Source organism: Lathyrus oleraceus, chromosome 1 (genome assembly GCF_024323335.1).
Source record: "Lathyrus oleraceus cultivar Zhongwan6 chromosome 1, CAAS_Psat_ZW6_1.0, whole genome shotgun sequence".
Classification (NCBI taxonomy): Eukaryota; Viridiplantae; Streptophyta; class Magnoliopsida; order Fabales; family Fabaceae; genus Lathyrus; species Lathyrus oleraceus.
Genome location: NC_066579.1, coordinates 389,256,137 through 389,278,009, shown reverse-complemented (window position 1 = coordinate 389,278,009; position 21,873 = coordinate 389,256,137). Strand labels below are relative to the sequence as shown.

General features: G+C 38.5%; 1 pseudogene; it reads left to right on the top strand.

The window, feature by feature from the left end:
- Positions 1-9,847: 9,847 nt before the first annotated feature.
- Positions 9,848-19,657, top strand: LOC127109321 (pentatricopeptide repeat-containing protein At3g14730-like; annotated as a pseudogene).
- Positions 19,658-21,873: the final 2,216 nt, after the last annotated feature.

The window sequence follows — 21,873 nt, the reverse complement described above, 5'->3', positions numbered from 1 at the left end:
TACATGACATATACATTCATATGCATTAAGTCGGGGCTTTTGCTCACACCACGTTGGCCTGGATTGGCAAAAATTATGGGGCTTTTGCTCACACCACGTTGGCCTGGATTGGCAAAAATTATGGGGCTTTTGCTCACACCACGTTGGCCTGGATTGGCAAAATTTTAAGTTGAAAGTTGAAGGCTTATGCCTTGATGCCCACTAAACTGGCAGTGATTTTAAGTTGGGAGTTTTACTCCAAATGGTACCACATGCATGAAGAGTCGAGTCTCATTGAGTTGCATTTTATGTTGTTATTGAGTTGCCTTTACGTTGTGTTTGAATATGATAATTGAGTTGACTGTGCCGTTGCCTAATGCATGATATAATTAGGGTGATTAACGTGTAGAATTACTTAACATAACATGATAAATTATAATATTTGTTATATCGATTGAGGAACTCACCCTTACAGCTATATTTTTCAGGTAACGGGCAGTGAGTCGAATAGAAGCTAGTGCTTGAAGTCTAGTGTGGTTAGAGGGTCATGCTCTGATAGATGTAACATCGGGACGGGATGTTTGAATTGTTGAATAAATGTTAATTTTGATGAATTACAGATGTTGAAATATTTATCCGCTGCGTATTGTTAAAGAAGATTTATGTTGAATAAAATTGAGCATGACTGATTTTACGTTGAATTTGGTGAAGAAGTTGTTATGTGACACCCTTGAGTTGCAATATTTACTCTGATATGTATGAATTATTTGTTGTTGTTTTGATTAAATATTTGGGGTATTTAGAAGGGTGTTACACTGCACGCTTGAACATACAACTAAGTCGCCATCGAACTTTATTTATCCCCAAAGGGATGGAAAAACATCGATAAAACCCAGGGGAAAGAGATATGTTGGGTAAGGAAGTCGGTTATGCAAGGGGGAGGTATTAACACCCCAAACATCCATGGTACTCCATGGGAACCATTTTGATTGTTCTCACTCGAAAATGTGTGATATCTAATATTACTAGCAAAAGAATGGGGAAAGGAATGGGAATAGATCAAGTGCTCGGTGAGGATTAGGGCCATCATGCCCATGTATCCTCATAGTGCAATGAGGAATTCAGAGCTCCGTAGTTCAAAGAACTAGAGGTGGGAGATGAAAAGAAGTATGATCAAAGTATGGTCTGAACTAAAGGATAGTGTTATGAACTCCAACAAGAGTGAAAAGATGAACCCAAGAGAAAGGTGGCTATTACTAGTACGCGGGCTAGTAGGACCACCGCTATAGGGTAAAGCCAAAAAGACGAAGAAATAAGTGTTTGGGCACAACCTCAAACATCTCTTGGTTCATAGGGGGACGCAAGAAGGAGCACAAAGAGGTAGTGTATTTGGCTCAAAGATAACTAGTATATCACATGGAGTGAATGAATGTTGAATATGAATGTATCATGGAAATGAACAGAATGAAGTGACCAAAGTCACAAAAATGAAGGATTTGGTGACAAGTGACTGAAGAAGTATTATTTGAAATCGAAAGGTGAAAGTGTATTGGAATCCATAAGAGAAATGAGATTTGTACCATAGAGGGAAACGACTTTGACCGATATGTGGACTAGTAAGACCGACACTATAGGGTGTTTAGCCAGAAAGTAAGGGTTTAAGTGTTTGAGGTTGTAGCCCAAACAACTCTAGATAGAAATGTGGACTTTGTGTTAGGCGTCCTAAAAGGGTATGTATGGAATTCCAAAGAAGTATATTTCGACGCCAAAGGAATAATATGTCACTGGATGAACGATTTATGATCGAAGGTAGATAATGAATAGTGAAATATATGAATGATACCCTAAGGCGAAAGAGGAGTAATTAGAAGTATGCTCGCCAAGGATTCGCATCCTCGTGCCTACGTATTCTCATTGTGCAATGAGAAAATCAGAGCAATCATACTTCGAAACCACGAGAATAGAGAGAAAGGACATTTGTATAAGCAACGGGGGCTCACAAGACAAACACCACGTCAAGGAATGATTGTAGTACGACAGTACAAAGAATAGGACACCAATCGCTGGGGAAGAAAATAGTTCAAGATCAATTAAGGATAGTATCTTGGGTCCAAGAAGGAGATAAACTCCGAATCAAAGAGCAAGGTGGGCATTTACCAATACATGGACTAGTAGGCCACCACTATAGGGTAAAGCAAAAAAGAAAGACTGAATCAAGTGTTTGGGGTTGTAGCCCAAACAACTCTCGATTAAGGAGAAGGATTGTCGTTAAGACGTCCTAAAAGGATAGACAAGGAGTCCAAGGAGAAGTATGATTGATCTCAAAAGGATGGTATAAATTGAATGAATGGAGAAAAATTGATTGATAAATAGGGTAGAAATAGATGAGGTAGCTCGTGAAGAAACTGGATTCTCCTGCCTACGTATCCTTATAGTGCAATACGAAAATCAGAGCTTTCGTAGTTCAGCCCACTACGGATGAAAGTAAGATGATTGGAGGAAAAAGAAGAGATAATTGAATGATTGAGTTGAAATGATTAGAATGGAGAATGGAAAGAGTGGAATAGACTTGATAGTTATTTGATAAGAATCACACTAAAGTCTATGATTAAAGGTGGATACGATAAGCAACGAGCCAAACGTCTTGCACCCAAAGATATTCAGAATAAGTGTAGGAAAGCTCCAGTTTCATTCCTTCTTTACCACTTAAGGCTCGTGGCATGTAACTCTCGTCTTAACTTTCAAGTGGAGAGAGAAGAATCTTTGTTGTTGTTTCTTGTGTTGATGAAGACTTTATCAATCGTTCAATTCAAATTGCACTAAAGTCTATGAATAGAGGTGAATATGATGAGCGTTGGGTCATTCGTCCCATACCCAAAGATACTCAGAATGGGGGTAGGAATTCTCCAGTCCCATTCCTTCTCCATTGCTTAAGGCTCGTGTCATACAACTTGATTCATGATTGATAAGTTATTGATGTAGTCCTTGCTTGTTGCATGATGCTTTATGAAGGGAGAGAGACTTGTCAATTGTATGATTAGAATTATACTAAAGTCTATGAATAGAGGTGAATACGATGAGCGATGGGTCATTCGTCCCATACCCAAAGATATCCGGAATGGGGGTAGGAATTCTCCAATCCCACTCCTTCTCTATTACTTAAGGCTCATGCCACACAATTCTAACTTCGATTTAACAAGCTCTTGTAGTTTGCCACCTTTGAAGCACTTGTATGATCCGCTGCTTGGTATGACTGATGATGCATTGATTGAAGATCTTGACTTGAGGCTTCGAGCTCCACAGCTTAAAAAAAGTCTTATTAAATGACCAAGGGTCTTTTGGTCATTCAAATTAGACCGTGGGATTATACAAGTTCAAAGGATTTAATTGATCAAAATTACTTTTGATCAATTTGAATCAGAAGGTTTGATTTTATTTAAAAACTAGGTTAGAACCTAATCTAATGGTTAGAATTAATCAAACTAATCTAAGGAATCATGTTATAGTTAGTCAAGACTTTGTTAAAAATCTATGTCAAAAAAGTTCCTAAGGGAACATGCAATTATGTGGTTAAAATATGAAAATAACCCCTAAGGGGTAAAATAGTCATATCACAAACTTAATTCCAATTAAAGTTTAATTAGAAACTACAAATTGATTAAGTCCTAAATTCTAAAATTAACCTAATGTTCAAGAGTTAGCTAAATTCTAAAATTAACTAAAATCTAACTATTTTCTAATTTCTAATCTAACTAAACTATACTAAAATCTAATTAGAAAACTATACAAAACTCCAATTAACCCCTAAATTATAATTAAAATTTAAAGCCTAATTAAACCTAATTAAAATGCTAACAAAATAATTACCAAAAATATCAACACAAAATAAAATGGAATTAAAGGTAATTGAAACGGTAATTAATTTGTTGGGCCAAGGGGGTGCATGCCTTGAATAAAGAGTGCAAAATTCAGCAAAAGGGGATTTGGGCCCAACAACTTAAGACCAAATACTAAGAAATGTAGTTGGATTAAGCAATTGTGTTTCTAAGCAAAACAGGGGTGTAGCAAGCAAAATATTGGGCTTAATGGCTAAGCCCAACAGAGTTTGCAAACGAACATGTAAAAAATTCAGCACTCACTCTCTCATCTCTACACATCATCTTCCAATTCTCATGTCAAAACGAACCACCACCAGAGCTCTGACACCACCGCGCCGGAGGCGGCGGAGTTGGCCAGAATCAAGAAAAAGCATCATTTTCTTACTCCTCTCAACCTCTTCTATCCTAATCCCTCATCCATTCTAACCACAAATTAATTAATTCTAGAAATTGAGCAATTAAAGTCAAGAATCCTAAGCACAAAATCTGAAATTAAATGGAAGTGGAGGAGAATCAAACCATCAAACCTTGGGGTTTTGATTCTCCACTACACAAGCTACAATGTGGTATCAAAAATTCAACAGATAAGCAAAGATGAAGATTCACCGACCTACAAGACGAAGGATTGTCTCGGAACTTTTTGAAATTTGGAGGTGATGAAGATGAAGAAGAGAAAACCAGAAGTATGCTACTTTGAACCTTTAATCTTCTACTTCTACTATGAATTCCTCCTCTTCAAGAATTAACTCTAAAATATTCTGAATTGAATTGTTGTTGTTGATGTTGATTATATGAATGTAGGGATAATTATTGAGTGCAATAGGTTTAGCTCAATTGATAACAAACTTCAATGTGAAGCTTGCTCCAATGGTGATTTGAGCTTTGGTGTAGGGAGAGGAATTGGAGAAGATGAAGTGAGAAAAGTTGAATTTGCAAGGAGTAATTTGAGAGTGATCCCATTCTGATTTTTTGCTCCCCCTTGTGTTTATATAGGTTACAGGTTTATACCAAATGGAGGTTTGGAGTTAGTTTTGTGAGGCTTGGAATTGGTTAAATGAGGCTTGGAATTAGTTAAAATGCTTTGGAATTAGTTTGAAGAGGTTTGGAGTTAGTTTGATGTGGTTTGGAATTAGTTTGATGTGGTTAGTTTTGGACTGTTATGACAGTTGGGGGATGTTAGAATAACTTAAAGTTTATGATTTAAAGTGATGGGAATACTTGGTTTAATGCGTGAATGTTATGGTTAGTTGCTGCCTAATTATGTAGAGCTTTCAATGTGCATTGATGCAAGCATTGGGGCTGGTTTGAAGTGCAAAGGAAACTGCATTATTGCTGAAAAATGTTGTATTTTGGCCCACTGTCCTAGGGTAAATCGATTTACCAAGCACGTAAATCGATTTACATCATGAAAAATTATTTTTTTGGCTAATGTCCCAGGGTAAATCGATTTACCAAGCATGGAACTCGATTTCCATAATCCAAAAATGCATTTTTTGACTACTGGAGCAGGGAAATCGATTTCCCAAACATGGTAATCGATTTCCATCATCTAGAAATGAAATTTTTGGCTACTAGAGTAGGGAAATCGATTTCCCAAACATGGTAATTGATTTCCATCATGCAAAATGGGGTTTTTCCTTTGCTTTGATGCATGGGGTCATGTGTGAGGCATAATGGCTTGGCTTTTTTTGAATGAATGAATGAAATTGAATTAATGGGTCATATAATGACTTGATAAAATTAATTTGTATCAATGGGACTATGAATCAAAGCATGAATGAATCTTGACATTTTAATAAAACCATGAAAGTAATGGATGAAATGGGAATGAAATAAGACTCGAATCAAATGGATCATGAGGCCATGAGGTCAATGAAACATGAATGCAAACATGTCTTCAATCAATCACATAACACTATGAATTAGGGTTTACTAGGTCAGAGTTCAAAGTTATGTATCAAACAAGAATCTCGAGCCAGGTGAGAAGCCAACTCAAGTGGTATAATTGAGTCACAAGCCTTAACTAGGGTTTCCAACACATCAAAGTAATACATATGATTCATGAACCTCCCTCATCCAAATTAGGGTTTCAAAGCAAACACAAAGCTCCACAAACAACATCTCAAACCATGGGCCCACAATTAGGGTTTGAAAGTCAAGTCAGTGACAGAAGGTCAAACACAAGATCCCAATGAAATCAAGATCAAGAATCAGGGTTTGGATGCTCAAATGAATACCATGGTGTAATCTTCAAGAAACACGGTGTCAAAGAATCCAGAAATTAGGGTTTCTCCATATGGTGAGCCATACCACAATCTTCAAGCCAAAACCCAAATTTTCATTAGCTGTGAACCTTGAATTTATGATGTTTGTTATCATGTGTTAATCATGAATGAATGATGCACATGAATGAGGCATTAATGAGTATAGATGGATCTCAATTTATAGGTTATATGAAAAGCAAAAAAGGAGGACAAATTTTGGGGTACAACAGGGAGCACCAATCTGACTAATGCTCCAGGGCCACAAAAGAGGGAGACGCCACATCCTAAAACCTTAAGGTGTTAGGTAAATGGGTTCTATCTCTTAAAAATCCAACATTTTACCCTTCATAGGCAACGTGAGAGCTTTAATCACTCATAATTGCACCCAACATTCTCCCTCACAAGTGTGAGTCCCCCATATCCTATAATATGATCCAACACTGGATCCAACTCTCGTTCCCCCACAGAGATGAACCAGGCTCTGATACCCATGTTGGGGAGTCCGGGGTTGGCGAGGGAACCAATGGGACTAATGCTCCAGGACCACATGAGAGGGAGACACCACATCTCAACCCAAAACCTTAAGATGTTAAGTAAATTATAAATCTAACGTTCCACCCATTCATAGGCAACATGGGGCTTTACTCACTCACACTTGCACCCAACACAGTTTTCCCCTTTGAAACCTGTTGGAGAACCTTATCACCAAGTTCAATATAATCATACTGTGGACTTTATAGATTGGAGCTATCTAGGCTTGTAATTACTGTAGCTCTCCAAAATCTCATATGACCCTAATGTGGTACATATCATGTAAAAGCTCGTCATCTTCTCCTTCTCCGTTAGGGAAACATCCATTTTCTTTGATCCTTTAAAAAAAATGCTTCTAACAAACCTTGTTGAACCAGTAGGGCTTGCATCTTCAAGCACCACAAACCAAAATCATTCACACTTGTGAATTTATCAATCTCATACTTTGTTGACAACATCTTCTCCTCCATGCTCATTGCACCCATTGATTAACAAGAAAATGACAAAGGAAAATAAAAGAGAGAAGAGAAAATAAAGAACAATCGAAGTGGTTAAAACTGAATTCTTGATTCAATTACACATTCAGGAACAATGTTTATAATTGAATCTCAACCACACCACTTTCTCCCTTTGATTAGGATTATCAGGGATTGATAGAGAGGTGAGAACTAATATTTTATTTATAAGAAATCTAAACCCTAGCTTTCAACTAACATACTAAACAATTGGTCCAACAAACTAGCCCAATTCAACATGTTAACTTAAACAACAAGCTAACATAATTCTGCATACAAGAACGGACTTCGACAATGACATGCACATCTCCGACTACTTGTTAAACCATGAAACTAACCTTGTCGAGACTAGAGTTCGATCTAAATACTGTAAACTTATATCCAGATCCGAGTTTGACCCAAATACCACATTTATATCCATCTCTAATGGAATATTCTACAAAGGTTTTACCCTTTAATAATTTTATAGATAAAAAAAGGGGTATTAACAACTTTGAGATCTAATTCACATTACACACACACACACACACACACACATATATATATATATATATATATATATATATATATATATATATATATATATATATATATGTGTGTGTGTGTGTGTGTGTGTGTGTGTGTGTGTGTATGTGTATGTGTGTGTGTGCGTGCGTGTGTGTGCGTGTGTGTGTGTGTGCGTGCGCGTGCGTGTGTGTGTGTGGATACTTCCAAAGAAATGTATGGGGTATAATTTTGGTACTATGATTCAAATACATAAATTCACCGAATGTTTGAGACCTCAAACCTAAATTCTAATAAAATCCTTAACTGGATGCACAATGAAAAACAAGTCCAAAGAAGAGGTAAAGGATCTAGTTGAGAACACGACCCTTAATGAGTACACAACACTCAATAATATGAGCTCTAAAATAAAAGGATAAGTTGAACAGAACCAACATAATTGTTAGGTCATCATGAGGGGGAAGCATTCACATTGGGTCAAACACACACCTAAAGGTCAAAGACTCACCCAAACAAGTGAGAGATATACAAAATATTTACCCCAAAACTTAAGGTGATATGTGTATGGGTCCTCCTACTTATAAAGTGCTCAACCACCAATTTTCTAAGCAATGTCAAACTCAGAATTCACACTTGTTTCTCAACACAACTCGCACTTGTTTCCCAATAATCCCCCTCTCAAGTATGAGTCCATCCACTATGCTCCCTCTCAAGTGAAAGATTTTTCACCCACATGTTTGTACCAACATTGACATACACCCTTACTCGTCATGGACATTTCAATGGGACACGCCGCCTGACCACCATGTCAATAAGACTTTCGACACAATGAGCCGGTCCCTTACTCAAACTAGGCTATGATACCACTGATGGGTCATCACGAGGGGGAAACATTTACATTGGGTCAAACACTCACCTAATGGCCGAAGACTCACCCAAACAAGTGAGAGAGATACTACATATTCATCCAAAACCTTAAGGTGATAGGTGTATGGGTCCTCTTACCTATAAAATGCCCAACCTCCACTTTTCTAAGCAATATGAGACTTAGAACACACACTTATTTCTCAACACAACTCACACTTGGTTCCCAACAAAAATGACGTTGTGGGTTAAAACTCAATATTCCGCTTACATTTTCTTTAAAGCCAGATCATTAAGCTGTAACAACGGGGAGATGCTTATTAGACAATTGTTATCAACATAACCAAGACTAACTACGTTAATTGAATCCATATGCTTTAATTAATATCCTACTATGGAACCTTTATAAGATAACAATGATCAATGATCTGATCAAGTTAAATACAATGAGTTCAGTATCATGATAAATTATATCCTCAATATTCAACCGACATTCTCCGACTATCATGCTCACCATTAAGTTGATTATTGAAATTAGGATTGAAAGAACTATGGATTACTATGTAATCTTCAATGGGTAAAAATAATTGATATTAACTTCTTATTGTAGAGTTAATAAATACACCTTATTATTGTTGGGAAAAAGTTCCATAAGAAGATTTTTGGATTTTGTAGTGACACCAACACCCTTCAAACCCTTGAAAAATTCAATAAAAATGACACAAGCATTAATCTTTCTTGTTCTTGATAGATCCACACTTTATCAAACAATACATGGAAAATCTATAATTGTTAGTAAGGCTTAGGACCAATTCCATGGGATCTTAAAATTGGTGTAAGAATTACATACACATGGTTCACCTTACTTGATCTAGTGAAATTACATAGAAGATCAGAAAAATTAAAATTATTCTACTTGGTGAGTCTATCATATAAGTCACCCCAAAGGAATTTAATGCCATATGTTAATGCGTGAGACACTTTGAGTGAGAGAAGATATGAGAGAGAATGAAAAGTAATTAATGAATTGTTATTTATGCAAGCTGTTAAAATTGAATTACAATTATGTGTATATATACATCTATGTTACTTGTATACTAAGTAACTAACATAACAAACCCTAACCCTAACTAAATTGGGCTTGATTTACAACTTGGATTATATCACAACATACCCTCTTATAATCCAAGTTGTCGAACACAAACTAATCATAGTCGAACTGAATTATTCATAATTTCTTTCTCAAAGTTAGGAATCTGTTGATCTTCAGTGCTTTGCTAAAAATGTCAGTCAACTGTGCTTTACTCGAGCAATGCCTAACTTTAAGTTCACCCTGGTTTATCTTATCCCTTAGGAAATTGTCATACCCTGATTTTGACCCTGAATTTTTTTTTTTTTTTTTTTTTTTTGGCACTTGGCCTAAAGTTCATTTGCATGCATTCAATGACCAAAGGCAACCGACCATTCCCATTTGCTCAAAAATGGCTTCTTTTCATCCCCACTTGCCATCACCAGCCTCATCAACATATACTCCAAGTGCACCCTCATCGGTTATGCTCTTAAAGTCTTCAACTACCCTACCCATCATGACAAAAATGTTTTTGCTTACAATTCAATAATTGTTGGATTCGTTTCAAATCGGCTTCCACAATACGGGGTTGTTCTTTTTTAAGCAAATGCGCCATCTGGGTATTGTTGTTCCTGATAAATTCACGTTCCCGTGTGTGATCCGAGCTTGTGGTAGTTCTGCAGAGGTTTTGGAGGTTAAGAAGATTCATGGATTGTTGTTTAAACTCGGGTTGGAGTTGGATTGTTTTTGTTGGAAGTGCTTTGGTTAATACTTACTTGAAATTTGGATTGATGGTGGATGCAAATGAAGTGTTTGAGGAGTTGCCTGTTAGAGATGTTGTGCTTTGGAATTCAATGGTTGATGGGTATGCGCATATTGGACGCTTTGAAGAGGCCTTGTGGATGTTTAGGAGGATGGGGGAGAATGGGATGATTCCTTGTAAATCTGCAGTTACTGGAGTTTTGTCTATATATTCTGTGATAGGAGATTTTGACAATGGATGAGTTGTTCATGGGTTTGTTACAAAAATTGGTTATGGCTCTAGTGTTGTTGTTTCGAATGCACTGATTGATATGTATGCAAAATGCGGAAATATAAGAGATTGCTCGGATGGTTTTTGATGTTATGACAGAGAAAGATGTGGCCTCCTGGAACCTCATGTCCCGGGTTATGGAATGCAGGGTTATGGTGATGAGGCATTAAACATATTTTCTCGTATGTGTCAAGCTCAATTAGTACCAAACGAAGTCAGTTTTGTTGGATTACTGTATGCATTCAGCCATGCTGGCGTGGTGAAGGAATGACATATAAAGATGTTGTTACTTAGAACTCAACAATTACAGCTACAAAAATTAAGGATTATAATAGGCATCTAATTACAAACAAGCATAAAATTACAAATTTGAGGCACTAAGGCTAATCATCGGCATTCTTAAACCTTCCGCTGGCATATCAACAGAGCATGTGATACCGTCAAAGTGACGGAATACGGTTCAAATGGAAGAACCGTTCCTTCCTTCTTTCCATGGTTGGATTATGCAACAAAATATCCTCTTTCTGAACTCTTTAAAGCAAGACCACCTTTATGGAACGCGGCGTTGCAAAGCGAGTCTTTTGATGATGATGAGCTTAAACACTTTGAAGATGTTATAAAGAGACTGATAAAGAACATGTAACCGTATCAGATAAAAGTGAAAAACCTGTAACCGTATCAGATAAAAGCGATGAACCTGTAATTGCATCTGATAAAAAAGGGGGGATGAAACTGTACCTACTGTTATTAACTCGTCATCAGTCGTAGCTACTATTGGAGACATCGCATGGAAAGATGCCAAATACGGTCAGATATGGGAGTATCTCCGGGATGAAATTGAGTTAACCCAGAACTACGTAAGCCTTGATTTCTCTTTTGAGATACGTAGGAGCAGGATTTTTAAATCTTGTCAGGCCCACTAATAAAAAACTTAGGTTTAGTCCTTCGTTAAAAAAATCCAAAAACATTTCTTCCCTCTTATATTCTTTCTTTCCCACCTAATAACTGAAAAGCCTAACACTTCAAACTAACATTAATGCACACAACTGACCTAATGGTTCCCGTTGAGTACAACGGACGTGAGGGGTGCTAATACCTTCCCCTTGCGTAATCGACTCCCGAACCCTGATATTGGTTGCGATGACCATATCTTATCCTTTCTTTTGTCGTGGGTTTTATCGATATTTCCCCTTTCCTTTCTAGGAATAAATAAAGTTCGGTGGCGACTCTGTTCAGTCCATCATTGCGAGCGTGCGATCGCGCTTCGCTTTGAGGTCGTATCCCCATTTTTTTCGAGGTGCGACAGATGGCGACTCTGCTGGGGAGTTTTAGGAGCATCCCTAAGTGAGTCAAGCCTAGTTAGGTCGTTTGTGTGCGTTTGTCTGTTTACCTATATGGCTTTTCTTTATTGTTTTTACTGTCTCTATTGTTATATTGATATAAATCTGCTGTATTGGTTCGATTATGGTTTGGTACTTGGATATTCTGATTGCAAACCTTGTGGGAAAGACTTTTTACCCGAGTCTTGAGTAAAAACATAAGATAGGACGAGGTTGAGTAGTGCGGGTCCGCGAGATGTATTTCTCGTTGGGTCGGTACGAGAACCTCACTTAGAGTAGATTCTTGAGAGGATGTTGTCGCTCGGCAAGTAAGTTGCCGTAAGCTTCGATGTTTTCTTTAGGATCCATGACTCTGAGAACCATTTGTAGAACCTTAGTTCTTTATCCCACTAGGAAAGATGGTTGCGTAGTGTGGGTCTGCGAGATGTATTTCTCGTTAGATCGATGCGAGAACCTCACTTAGAGTAGATTCTTTAGATGGAGTTGATGCCCGGCAAGTAAGTTGCCGCAGGTAGCAAACAGTCTAATGGATCCGTGACTCTAGGAACTTTTTCAAAAAAAAAACCTTAGACCATACCTGGTGAGAACCTATTCTGGGAAAACAATCAGATTCGTCAGTACCTCAGACTTTTGAACCCGTGTATGAAAAAACAAATGTGCATGGCTTGCATTGCATTCATTCGCATTCCATTGCATTTGCATCGCATCATAATGCATGGCCTTCTCCAGACAAAATACCAAAAAAAACTCATCCATCTTTTGTCCGTGAAGCAAAGTGATTCTCAACACGCGTTTAGAACAAAGAACCATGTCTCAGGAGATGATGGACGAGCTAAGGAAAAGCCAAGAAGCACTGAAGGAGGAACTTAATCTTTTGAAGATCCAAATGAGATGGGTCTTGGAAACCCTGCAAGTCTTGTTGGGAAGAGAGGGTCACCCAATATACGCTGCTGCAACAAAGAGAGCTACTACGCCACATCCATCTGGTGTTCCCCCAAGTCAAGGGAAATGCTATGTGGCAACTCCTCATTTACCAGTATATAGACCACCCTCAAGGCGTCATCATCAACATCCTCTGGCTATTCCTCCTCAAAGTTACCAAAGCCAAGTTCAGAATAAAAATCAGAATCAGAGCAAGAAGAACCAGGGTCACAATGACTCGATTCCGGTGCCATATAGCAAACTCTACCCGCTACTAATCCAAAATGCTTTGGTAACCCCTCGAGCTCTCACGCCTGTGTCACCAGACCTACCATGGTACAATCCAAATGCAACGTGTGAATTCCATAAAGGGGCATTGGGACATGACCTAGATTCTTGTTGTGCGCTAAAATATTTGGTACGAGAACTGATTAACAAGAAGAGCTTAGTCTTTGAAGAAGATCACCCGAAGATCAAGTGCGAATACCATACTGGAACAATGGGGCACTCCATCGAGGAATGTATGAGTTTTAAGCTCAAGCTGCAAAGATTGATTGACATAAGGTCACCAACACTCAAGGAGGAAGTCTCAAGTACATATACCCTGATCTCTGGGCCAAGTAATGATAAAGGGAAAGGACCCTTGAAACCCCTCAAGGTTTTGTACCACAAGGAAGATGTCAGGGATGTGGCTAATGAGCTATCATTGTTTCCTGGTAAGAGCATTGAGATACCGTCTTGGATTTCCAATGTCACGACCCATACCAATGAAAGAAAAGGAGAAGTGAGTAGTGGATCCAAGAGGGTTGCGTTCGACGATGAGATTGAAAGAAAAGAATTTGAAGATCATCATGTCAAAAAGTTGGTTGATCCCAATCTTCAAGTTTGAAGAAATCAATTCCCTAAAGCTGGCAATCATTTGGTTGTTTCAACACTTCTTTTGTAGTTTCTTTGCATGTTGGTTGTTATTTGCTTTTAAACATTGTTGTTTTATTTGAATTGGTAAGATTAATGAAATGTTTATGCATCTTTTGAATTGATCCATTCGTATTCACTCGTTTTTCATTTATGTTAAAAAACAAAAATACCCCTCTCATTCACTTTTGTTTATCAAACTGTTGTGTTAACAAAGATTGGAGGGAGGATGATGAAAATAAAACACCTGAAATTGTTGTGGTATGCTTTTGAATAAAACCTTGTCGATGATGTAAGGCATTGTTTCAAATCCCCAAACACTGAAGTTATAAGGAGTTAATCCCTAGACAACCACTTTGAGCCTAGAAGTTGGTGTTTGTTTCGGATCTAAAACCCTTAATCTTAACCTGGGGCAGGGTAGTTGTGTTCAGATAGTTTGATCATGCATTCGGTCTTTCAAAAAAAATCGTCCATATGAACACCCTCCAATTAGGTTCAACCACATTTATCCTTCGCGCACACGTTGAAGTGTCAAAGAAGTTGAGAAAAGCTAAAATTAGTGTTGGTTGATCCTTATCCACCAATAATGTGGCAGTCTCCACCTTTCAAAAAGAAAAGCCCGCTAAGTCAAACACCACAAAAATGACTTAGGCAAAAGTCAGGGCATCCCGATGGACCGAAAGCTTCAAAGAAGCGGTCCAGGCAAAATAAGGGACAAAGAAAAACAAAAAGAGGTCACCAAAACCCTCAACAAAACAAAAAATAAGGTGACTGCCATTTCAAGAAAAATTCGTCTTGAATCCTCATCACACCTTCGAACCCTCTTGGAAGTCGAATGCGTGTATTGAATTAACTGAACGTAGGAACTGGAGATCATCAAGAAGAAGGGGTGGGTAAAAATAAATTTTGAGCCTTATATCCTTTTGTTTCAAAAAAACCGTGAACCAGACCACATTACAACCCTTCAAAGACCTAATTGAGGCAGGGTTTATTTTGAAAGCATACTATAACCTTGGTGTTAACTTGACTCCAAACGATTTTTGTTAATCATTTGATGGCACCAATTTGCATACTGTGAATGACTTGATCACCATTGTGTTCTTATCATTGACCCGTTCACTGTATTTCATCCGTTCATATCAATAAATTTTGATTTCAAATTTTTGCATAAGCATTGAATTAAAATTACCATTTTTGAACGCACAATCTTATTTGCGAGTCAACACTCAGCATCAAAGAAATTCAGTACACAGTTGAGGAACTAGATGGAGTGAAAGAAGTCTATTCGGGGGCAAATCATTTTGAGCATCAGTTAATTCGAGCTAGTCACCCTAAGGGTCATCTAGCCAAGAGTAATCTGCTTCAAGAATCAGACCGGGGCAAGCCACCTCAGAGCTCAGTAAGTCCAATCACTCCAAGGTTCAGTTAGCCAAGAGTAATTTGCTTCAAGACTTGGACTGAGGCAAGCCACCTCAGAGCTCGGTAAGTCCAACTATCCAAAGGACAGTCAACCAAGAGTCTGCCATTCCAACATTTGGTTAGTCAAATGCGGACCATTGCAAGTTTCAAACACTTGGGGCAAGCCCTCTCGAGGTAGTCTCATGGAAAGTTGTTTCCAAACCCACTTTCAAGGTGAACATTTCCAAAGTCCCAACAAACTGGGGCAAGATGAGCCACAGAGGGGCAGAACCTCTTTCTTCGTGCTTTCAAACTGCTCAAACAAATTCTGCCATACGTCAACAACTATCGAGTTTAAGACGAGTGCCTGAAAATTATGCTAGCACGATTCATTGATCCTCCAAAAAGGATCCATTGGCTAAGTTGTGGCTATCAAACTGGATAGAATCCTCCTTTGACAACATCTATCATAAAATATTTGGTTGAGTTCTCGGTGTTGAGGAATCATGAGCTTCCATAAAAAGCCTTTACCAACTCCCAGTCCACTCAGGTGTCAGCATTCTCATAGCATGATCATTCATATATCATGCATAAAAGAATACAAATCATGCATGGCCGAAATGTACTTCGTGCTCATTTTGCATTGACCCAGGTCTTGTTGTTGATCCTATATCCTTTGACCTTTGATTCCAGTCTGTATTTGGTGCCCTTAAACCATCATCCGGTTTTTGCAGTCATTTTCAAATCCAACCCAGTTGGCACCTATTAGAAAATTTTCCATTGAGGTTCATTTTTCTTTTTGGATTATCCGATGAATTTCCGGATTACTCCTTGGTTTATTGATGAATTTCCATAACTGGTCTGATGTATTTCCAGATGTTTCACCATCTATCTGAGGTGTTCTCTGATGTGTCTATATTCTGATGTATTTCCAGAATTTCCTTGATGTATTGCCGGATGTGTCTGTATTCTGTTGTATTTCCGGAATATCACTTGTAATTCCGATGCATTTCCAGAATTTGTTTCTTTTACTCTCTGATGAATTCTCAGACATGTCACTTTTATTCTGACGAAGTTCCAGAACCCTGTGTCATTCCCTGGAATTGTTTCAAGACTCATTGGTGTCTCCTAAAGATCAGTTGTTGCTAGGCTTATTCCAAGCTCAGTTGCTACTAGAACTCATTTCAAAGTCCAATTGTTGTTGGCAAAATCCGTTAAAAGCTGGTTGTAGTCCATTGCTTACGGTCAGAGTCCAATTGTTTTTATTCCGGGGTCCGGTCATGCTTGAACCTACTCTGAAGATTCTTTGTTCAATCCTATTCAGGTCTTATACGAACCTGTCATTGAACCTTTTTATTCCGGGGTCCGGTCATGCTTGAACCTACTCTGAAGATTCTTTGTACAATCCTATTCAGGTCTTATACGAACCTGTCATTGAACCTTTTTATTCCGGGGTCCGGTCATGCTTGAACCTACTCTGAAGATTCTTTGTTCAATCCTATTCAGGTCTTATACGAACCTGTCATTGAACCTTTTTATTCCGGGGTCCGGTCATGCTTGAACCTACTCTGAAGATTCTTTGTTCAATCCTATTCAGGTCTTATACGAACCTGTCATTGAACCTTTTTATTCCGGGGTCCGGTCATGCTTGAACCTACTCTGAAGATTCTTTGTTCAATCCTATTCAGGTCTTATACGAACCTGTCATTGAACCTTTTTATTCCGGGGTCCGGTCATGCTTGAACCTACTCTGAAGATTCTTTGTTCAATCCTATTCAGGTCTTATACGAACCTGTCATTGAACCTTTTTATTCCGGGGTCCGGTCATGCTTGAACCTACTCTGAAGATTCTTTGTTCAATCCTATTCAGGTCTTATACGAACCTGTCATTGAACCTTTTTATTCCGGGGTCCGGTCATGCTTGAACCTACTCTGAAGATTCTTTGTTCAATCCTATTCAGGTCTTATACGAACCTGTCATTGAACCCTTTTATTCCGGGGTCCGGTCATGCTTGAACCTACTCTGAAGATTCTTTGTTCAATCCTATTCAGGTCTTATATGAACCTGTCATTGAACCTTTTTATTCCGGGGTCCGGTCATGCTTGAACCTACTCTGAAGATTCTTTGTTCAATCCTATTCAGGTCTTATACGAACCTGTCATTGAACCTTTTTATTCCGGGGTCCGGTCATGCTTGAACCTACTCTGAAGATTCTTTGTTCAATCCTATTCAGGTCTTATACGAACCTGTCATTGAACCTTTTTATTCCGGGGTCCGGTCATGCTTGAACCTACTCTGAAGATTCTTTGTTCAATCCTATTCAGGTCTTATATGAACCTGTCATTGAACCTTTTTATTCCGGGGTCCGGTCATGCTTGAACCTACTCTGAAGATTCTTTGTTCAATCCTATTCAGGTCTTATACGAACCTGTCATTGAACCTTTTTATTCCGGGGTCCGGTCATGCTTGAACCTACTCTGAAGATTCTTTGTTCAATCCTATTCAGGTCTTATACGAACCTGTCATTGAACCTTTTTATTCCGGGGTCCGGTCATGCTTGAACCTACTCTGAAGATTCTTTGTTCAATCCTATTCAGGTCTTATACGAACCTGTCATTGAACCTTTTTATTCCGGGGTCCGGTCATGCTTGAACCTACTCTGAAGATTCTTTGTTCAATCCTATTCGGGTCTTATACGAACCTGTCATTGAACCTTTTTATTCCGGGGTCCGGTCATGCTTGAACCTACTCTGAAGATTCTTTGTTCAATCCTATTCAGGTCATGTACGAACCTGTCATTGAACCTTCTATTCCGGGGTCCGGTCATACTGGAACCTGCTCTGAAGATTTTTTTTCTCTAGTTGTTCAATACCATTCAGGTCATGTATGAACCTGTTGTTGAACCCTTATTCCGGTATCAGGTCATACATGAGCCTGTTCTGAAGAGTTTTCTCCTTAATTATCCCCCAGCTTTGTCAGGTCTTATATGAACCTGTCATAGCATCTTTTTCTTTATTCGGTTGTATTCTAAGTGTCGTTTATCAAATCTCATTTGGATTACTCCCCAGTGTGTGTCTGATTCGCCAGCAGGACTGTTTTCCCAGCAAGTTGTTTCTGACCATTTGTCAGTCTCCCTGTGGATCATCAGTATTCCCCACAGTTTGGTCTGTCTAGTAGCATCTCCTGTCAGGGACTCACCATATCCCTAGCAGATGAAAATTACAAAAAAAAAAAAAAAAAAAAAAACATGCATCCATGCATATCATATCATGCATATCATATCATGCATATCATATCATATCATATCACATCATGTCATATGGATTCAGGATCAAAATCCGGGCCTTCTTAGTATTTAACCATCTCCCACTATGATCATATGAAGAGTGTCCTGCTTCATATTCTCTAGTTGAAGACGCTTAAATAGGGGCAACTGTCATACCCTGATTTTGACCCTGAATTTTTTTTTTTTTTTTTTTTTGGCACTTGGCCTAAAGTTCATTTGCATGCATTCAATGACCAAAGGCAACCGACCATTCCCATTTGCTCAAAAATGGCTTCTTTTCATCCCCACTTGCCATCACCAGCCTCATCAACATATACTCCAAGTGCACCCTCATCGGTTATGCTCTTAAAGTCTTCAACTACCCTACCCATCATGACAAAAATGTTTTTGCTTACAATTCAATAATTGTTGGATTCGTTTCAAATCGGCTTCCACAATACGGGGTTGTTCTTTTTTAAGCAAATGCGCCATCTGGGTATTGTTGTTCCTGATAAATTCACGTTCCCGTGTGTGATCCGAGCTTGTGGTAGTTCTGCAGAGGTTTTGGAGGTTAAGAAGATTCATGGATTGTTGTTTAAACTCGGGTTGGAGTTGGATTGTTTTTGTTGGAAGTGCTTTGGTTAATACTTACTTGAAATTTGGATTGATGGTGGATGCAAATGAAGTGTTTGAGGAGTTGCCTGTTAGAGATGTTGTGCTTTGGAATTCAATGGTTGATGGGTATGCGCATATTGGACGCTTTGAAGAGGCCTTGTGGATGTTTAGGAGGATGGGGGAGAATGGGATGATTCCTTGTAAATCTGCAGTTACTGGAGTTTTGTCTATATATTCTGTGATAGGAGATTTTGACAATGGATGAGTTGTTCATGGGTTTGTTACAAAAATTGGTTATGGCTCTAGTGTTGTTGTTTCGAATGCACTGATTGATATGTATGCAAAATGCGGAAATATAAGAGATTGCTCGGATGGTTTTTGATGTTATGACAGAGAAAGATGTGGCCTCCTGGAACCTCATGTCCCGGGTTATGGAATGCAGGGTTATGGTGATGAGGCATTAAACATATTTTCTCGTATGTGTCAAGCTCAATTAGTACCAAACGAAGTCAGTTTTGTTGGATTACTGTATGCATTCAGCCATGCTGGCGTGGTGAAGGAATGACATATAAAGATGTTGTTACTTAGAACTCAACAATTACAGCTACAAAAATTAAGGATTATAATAGGCATCTAATTACAAACAAGCATAAAATTACAAATTTGAGGCACTAAGGCTAATCATCGGCATTCTTAAACCTTCCGCTGGCATATCAACAGAGCATGTGATACCGTCAAAGTGACGGAATACGGTTCAAATGGAAGAACCGTTCCTTCCTTCTTTCCATGGTTGGATTATGCAACAAAATATCCTCTTTCTGAACTCTTTAAAGCAAGACCACCTTTATGGAACGCGGCGTTGCAAAGCGAGTCTTTTGATGATGATGAGCTTAAACACTTTGAAGATGTTATAAAGAGACTGATAAAGAACATGTAACCGTATCAGATAAAAGTGAAAAACCTGTAACCGTATCAGATAAAAGCGATGAACCTGTAATTGCATCTGATAAAAAAGGGGGGATGAAACTGTACCTACTGTTATTAACTCGTCATCAGTCGTAGCTACTATTGGAGACATCGCATGGAAAGATGCCAAATACGGTCAGATATGGGAGTATCTCCGGGATGAAATTGAGTTAACCCAGAACTACGTAAGCCTTGATTTCTCTTTTGAGATACGTAGGAGCAGGATTTTTAAATCTTGTCAGGCCCACTAATAAAAAACTTAGGTTTAGTCCTTCGTTAAAAAAATCCAAAAACATTTCTTCCCTCTTATATTCTTTCTTTCCCACCTAATAACTGAAAAGCCTAACACTTCAAACTAACATTAATGCACACAACTGACCTAATGGTTCCCGTTGAGTACAACGGACGTGAGGGGTGCTAATACCTTCCCCTTGCGTAATCGACTCCCGAACCCTGATATTGGTTGCGATGACCATATCTTATCCTTTCTTTTGTCGTGGGTTTTATCGATATTTCCCCTTTCCTTTTTAGGAATAAATAAAGTTCGGTGGCGACTCTGTTCAGTCCATCATTGCGAGCGTGCGATCGCGCTTCGCTTTGAGGTCGTATCCCCATTTTTTTCGAGGTGCGACAGAAATGAAACCTAAACTTAATGTGCTTACTCCTTCCATGTAGAAGTGGATTCTTTGCAAGATAAATGACTGACTTGTTGTCGATCCGCGGCACCAGGGGTTTCTTCACTTTGACCTCCATCTCTTCCAGCATATCTCTGATCCAAATTGCTTAACAAACAACATAGAATCCTGCTATATATTCAACCTCACATGATGATAATTCCACCACAGGTTGCTTTCTCGAGAACCATGAGATTGGGGCATCAAATACTTGAAAGAAGTAATCAGTTGCTTAACAAACAACATAGAATCATGCTATATATTCAATCTCGTATGATGATAATTCCACCATAGGTTGCTTTCTCGGGCACCATGAGATTGTCTCCACACCAATCAACATTTGAATATAAATTAATCACAACTTATTTGCTTTAAGAATCTCTTCGAAATAGAATTCCATAGTTTGTTGATCCTTTTAAGTATCTCAAGATTCTTTTTGCAGCCTTCATGTGAGACACCTTTGGTTCATCCATGTATCTACTCACTAATCCGACTGAGAATCCTATATCAGGTCGAATGTTGCACACATATCTCAGAGATCCAATAATTTGTTTGAAAAAGTCACATTGACTTTGTCTTGCTCTTCATGCTTCTCCAGCTTCAAATTTGGTTCCATCCTGAATCTCTTGAGTATCTCTTTGACATGTAAGGATGCATGATTCGAGTCTTCCATCCTGAATCTCTTGAGTATCTCTTTAACATACTTTCTTTGATGTGGCACCAAACCTTGCTTCAACATTTGAATTTACATGCCTAGGAAGTATGACAACTTTCCTAGATCCGACAATTCAAATTCCTTCTTCATCATCTCTTTGAACTTCGACAAATTCTCCAAGCTATTTCCAATTACTTGTAAGTCATCGACATATAAGCAGATGGTTGTTATATCTTGTGCCACAACTTGAACATAAATACCATACTCAATCTTGTATTTGATGAATCCCAATTCGACCAATTATGAGTCGATCTTCTTGTTCCATGTCCTAGGTGCCTGCTTGAGACTATATAAGGCTTTGTGAAAGTTGTACACTTTCCTCACTTCCTCATGTATCACAAAACTAGGAGGTTGTGTGACATACATGACCTCATATACCACCAATCATACAGTTTTAAATCTTGATACTGGTGCATATACTTTAGA